Genomic DNA, 6,000 nt, shown 5'->3' with positions numbered 1-6,000 from the left:
AGAAGAGAGAGAAAAAGAACCTGAGAAAATATTTGAAGAGACTACAGTTGAAAACGTCCCTAACATGGGAAAGGAAATAGCCACCCAACTCCAGGGGTGCAGAGAGTCCCAGGCAGGAAAACCCAAGGAGAAACATGCTGAGACACATAGTAATCAAACTGACAAAAATGAAAGACAAAGAAAAAGTATTGAAAACAACAAGGGAAAAACAACAAATAATATACAAGGGAACTCCCATAAGGTTAACAGCTGATTTCTCAGTAGAGATTCTACAAACCAGAAGGGAGTGGCACGGTATGTTTAAAGTAATGAAAGGGAAGAACCTACAACCAAGATTACTATACCTGGCAAGGATCTCATTCAGATTCGATGGAGAAATCAAAAGCTTTACAGACAAGCAAAACCTAAGGGAATTAAGCACCACCAAACCAACTCTACAAAAATATGCTAAAGCAACTTCTCTAAGTGGGAAACATAAGAGAAGAAAATGACCTACAAAACCAAACCCATAACAGTTAAGAAAAAGGTAATAGGAACATACATATGGATAATTACCTTAAATATGAATGGATTAAATGCTCCAACCAAAAGACACAGGCTTGCGGAATGGATAAAAAAACAAGATCCATATATATGCTGTCTACAAGAGACCCACTTCAGACCTAGGGACGCATACAGACTGAAAGTGAGGGGATGGAAAAAGATATTCCATGCAAATGGAAATCAAAAGAAACCTGGAGTAGCAATACTCATATAAGATAAAAGAGACTTTAAAATAAAGAATGTTACAAGAGACAAGGAAGGACACTATATAATGATCAAGGGATCAATCAAGAAGAAGACATAACAATTATAAACATATATGCATCCAACATAGGAGCACCACAATACATCAGGCAACTGTTAACAGCTATAAAAGAGGAAATCGACAGTAACACAATAATATTGGGGGACCTTAACACCTCATTTACACCAATGGACAGATCATCCAAACAGAAAATTAATAAGGAAACACAAGCTTTAAATAACACAATAGACCAGATAGACTTAATTGATATTTATAGCACATTCCTTCAAAAAACAGCAGATTACACTTTCTTCACAAGTGCACACGGAACATGCTCCAGGATAGATCACATCTTGGGTCACAAGTCAAGCCTTGGTAAATTTATGAAAATTGAAATCATATTAAACATCTTTTCCAACCACAATGCTATGAGATTAGAAATCCATTACAGGGAAAAGAACGTAAAAGACACAAACATATGGAGGCTAAACAATACATTACTAAAGGACCAAGAGATCACTGAAGACATCAAAGAGGAATTCAAAAAATACCTAGAGACCAATGAAGACACGATGATCCAAAACCTATGGACTGCAGCAAAAGCAGTTCTAAGAGGGAAGTTTATAGCTATACAAGCCTACCTCAAGAAACAAGAAAAATCTCAAATAAACAATCTCACCTTACACCTAAAGGAACTAGAGAAAGAAGAACAAACAAAACCCAAAGTTAGTAGAAGGAAAGAAATCATAAAGATCCGAGCAGAAATAAATGGAATAGCAACAAAGAAAACAATAGCAAAGATCAATAAAACTAAAACAGGTTCTTTGAGAAGTAAACCAAATTGATAAACCTGTAGCCAGACTCATCAAGAAAAAGAGGGAGAGGACTCATATCCATAAAATTAGAAATGAAAAAGGAGAAGTTACAATGGACAATGCAGAAATACAAAGCAACAAGGATGTCCACTCTCGCCACTATTATTCAACATAGTTTTGGAAGAACTAGCCATGGCAATCAGAGAAGAAAAAGAAATAAAAGGAATACAAATTGGAAAAGAAGAAGTAAAACTGTCACTGTTTGCAGATGACATGATACTATACATACAGAATCCTAAAGATGCCACCAGAAAACTACTAGAGCTAATCAGTGAATTTGGTAAAGTTGCAGGATACAAAATTAATGCACAGAAATCTCTTGCATTCCAATACACTAAAAATGAAAGATCAGAAAGAGAAATTAAGGAAACAATCCCATTTACCATTGCAATAAAAAGAATAAAATACCTAGGAATAAACCTACCTAAGGAGGTAAAAGACCTGTACTCAAAAAACTATAAGACACTTGGGCTTCCCTGGTGGCACAGCAGTTAAGAATCCGCCTGCCAGTGCAAGGGACATGTGTTAGAGCCCTGGTCCGGGAAAATCCCACATGCTGTGGAGCATGTAAGCCTGTGCACCACAACTACTGATCCTGCACTCTAGAGTCCGCGAGCCACAACTACTGAACCCACACACTTACAGCCCGTGCTCTGCAACAAGAGAAGCCACCAACGATGAGAAGCCCCCGCACTGCAACAAGGAGTAGCCCCCACTTGCTGCAACTAGAGAAAAGCCTGTGCACAGCAACGAAGACCCAACACAGAGAAAAATAAAATAAATAAATTTTAAAAAGCAATTTGCAAGTATTATATAAAAATATATTTATAAAAACCAAAGCTATAAGACACTGATGAAAGAAATCAAAGATGACACAAACAGATGGAAAGATATACCATGTTCTTGGATTGGAAGAATCAATATTGTGAAAACAGCTATACTACACAAAGCAATCTACAGATTCAGTGCAATCCCTTTCAAATTACCAGTGGCATTTTTTACAGAACTAGAACAAAAAATCTGAAAATTTGTATGGAAACACAAAAGACCCCAAATAGCCAAAGCAGTCTTGAGGGAAAAAAACAGAGCTGGAGGAATCAGACTCCCTGACTTCAGACTATACTACAAAGCTACAGTAAACAAGACAATATGGTACTGGCACAAAAACAGAAATATAGATCAATGGAACAGGATAGCAAGCCCAGAGATAAACCCACGCACATATGGTCACCTTATCTTTGATAAAGGAGGCAGGAATGTAGAGGGGAGAAAGGACAGCCTCTTCAATAAGTGGTGCTGGGAAAACTGGACAAGTACATGTAAAAGTATGAGATTAGAACACTCTGTAACACCATACACAAAAATAAGCTCAAAATGGATGAAAGACCTAAATGTAAGGCCAGAAAGTATCAAACTCTTAGAGGAAAACATAGGCAGAACACTCTATGACATAAATCACAGCAAGATCCTTTTTGACCCACCTCCTAGAGAAATGGAAATAAAAACAAAAATAAACAAATGGGACCTAATGAAACTTAAAAGCTTTTGCACAGCAAAGGAAGCCATAAACGAGACCAAAAGACAACCCTCAGAATGGGAGAAAATATTTGCAAATGAAGCAACTGACAAAGGATTAATCTCCAAATTTTACAAGCAGCTCATGCAGCTCAATATTAAAAAAACAAACAACCCAATCCAAAAGTGCACAGAAGATCTAAATAGACATTTCTCCAAAGAAGATATACAGACTGCCAACACACACATGAAAGAATGCTCAACATCATTAATCATTAGAGAAATGCAAATCAAAACTATAATGAGATATCATCTCACATCAGTCAGAATGGCCATCACCAAAAAATCTAGAAACAATAAATGCTGGAGAGGGTGTGGAGAAAAGGGAACACTCTTGCACTGCTGCTGGGAATGTGAATTGGTACAGCCACTATGGAGAACAGTATGGAGGTTCCTTAAAAAACTACAAATAGAACTACCATATGACCCAGCAATCCCACTACTGGGCATATACCATGAGAAAACCATAATTCAAAAAGCGTCATGTACCAAAATGTTCATTGCAGCTCTATTTACAATAGCCTGGAGATGGAAACAACCTAAATGCCCATCATCGGATGAATTGATAAAGAAGATGTGGCACATATATACAATGGAATATTATTCAGCCATAAAAAGAAACGAAATTGAGCTATTTGTAATGAGGTGGATAGACCTAGAGTCTGTCATACAGAGTGAAGTAAGTCAGAAACAGAAAGATAAATACCGTATACTAACACATATATACGGAATCTAAGAAAAAAAATGTCTTGAAGAACCTAGGGGTAAGACAGGGATAAAGACACAGACCTACTAGAGAACGGACTTGAGGATATGGGGAGGCGGAAGGGTGAGCTGTGACAAAGCGAGAAAGAGGTATGGACATATATACACTACCAAACATAAGGTAGATAGCTAGTGGGAAGCAGCTGCATAGCACAGGGAGATCAGTTCGGTGCTTTGTGACCGCCTGGAGGGGGGGATAGGAAGGGTGGGAGGGAGGGAGATGCAAGAGGGAAGAGATATGGGAACATATGTATATGTATAACTGATTCACTTTGTTATAAAGCAGAAACTAGCACACCATTGTAAAGCAATTATGCTCCAATAAAGATGTAAAAAAAAAACAAAAGAAAACAGAAATATCGATCAATGGAACAGGATAGAAAGCCCAGAGATAAACCCACACACCTATGGTCAACTAATCTATGAGAAAGGGGGAAGGATATACAATAGAAAAAAGACAGTCTCTTCAATAAATGGTGCTGGGAAAACTAGACAGCTACAAGTAAAAGAATGAAATGAGAACACTCCCTAACACCATACACAAAAATAAACTCAGAATGGATTAGAGACCTAAATGTAAGACCGGACACTATAAAACTCTTAGAGGAAAACATAGGAAGAACACTCTATGACATAAATCACAGCAAGATCTTTTATGACCCACCTCCTAGAGAAATGGAAGTAAAAACAAAAATAAACAAATGAGACCTAATGAATCTTAAAAGCTTTTGCACAGCAAAGGCAACACAAACAAGACAAAAAGACAACCCTCAGAATGGGAGAAAATATTTGCAAATGGATCAATGGACAAAGGATTAATCTCCAAAATATATAAACAGCTCATGCAGCTCAATATTAAAAAAACAAACAACCCAATCCAAAAATGGGCAGAAAACCTAAATAGACATTTCTCCAAAGAAGACATACAGATGGCCAAGAGGCACATGAAAAGCTGTTCAACATCACTAATTATTAGAGAAATGCAAATCAAAACTACAATGAGGTATCACCTCACACCAGTTAGAATGGGCATCATCAGAAAATCTACAAACAACAAATGCTGGAGAGGGTGTGGAGAAAAGGGAACCCTCTTGCCCTGTTGGTGGGAATGTAAATTGATGCAGCCACTATGGAGAACAGTATGGAGGTTCCTTAAAACACTAAAAATAAAATTAGCATATGATCCATCAATCCCACTACTGGGCATATACCCAGAGAAAGCCATAATTTAAAAAGACATCTGCACCCCAATTTTCATTGCAGCACTATTTACAATAGCCAGGTCATGGAAGCAACCTAAATGCCCATTGACAGCCGAATGGATAAAGAAGATGTGGTACATATATATGATGGAATATTACTCAGCCATAAAGAGGAACAAAATTGGGTCATTTGTAGAGACGTAGATGGATCTAGAGACTGTCATACAGAGTGAAGTAAGTCAGAAAGAGAAGAACAAATATCGTATATTAACACATACATGTGGAACCTAAAACTTGGTGCAGATGAACCGGTTTGCAGGGCAGAAATAGAGACACAGATGTAGAGAACAAACGTATGGACACCAAGTGGGGAAAGTGGCAGGGTGGTGGTGGTGGTGGGATGAATTGGGCTATTGGGATTGACATATATGCACTAATATGTATAAAATAGATAACTAATAAGAAGCTGCTGTTTAAAAAAGTAAATAAAATAAAATTCAAAAATTAAAAAAAGAAAAAGATGGCATCTAAAAAAAAAAAACAGGTAAATTAGGACTTCCCTGGTGGTGCAGTGGTTAAGAATCTGCCAATGCAGGAGACACGGGTTCGAGCCCTGGTCCGGGAAGATCCCACACGCCGTGGAGCAACTAAGCCCGTGTGCCACAACTACTGAAGCCTGTGCGCCTAGAGCCCGTGCTCTGGAACAAGAGAAGCCTCTGCAATGAGAAGCCTGCGCACAGCAGCAAAGAGGAGCCCTGGCTTGCTGCAACTAGAGAAAGGCTGCGCAGCAACGAAG

Source organism: Delphinus delphis, chromosome 4 (genome assembly GCF_949987515.2).
Source record: "Delphinus delphis chromosome 4, mDelDel1.2, whole genome shotgun sequence".
Taxonomy (NCBI): domain Eukaryota; kingdom Metazoa; phylum Chordata; class Mammalia; order Artiodactyla; family Delphinidae; genus Delphinus; species Delphinus delphis.
This window is presented reverse-complemented; position numbering follows the sequence as displayed.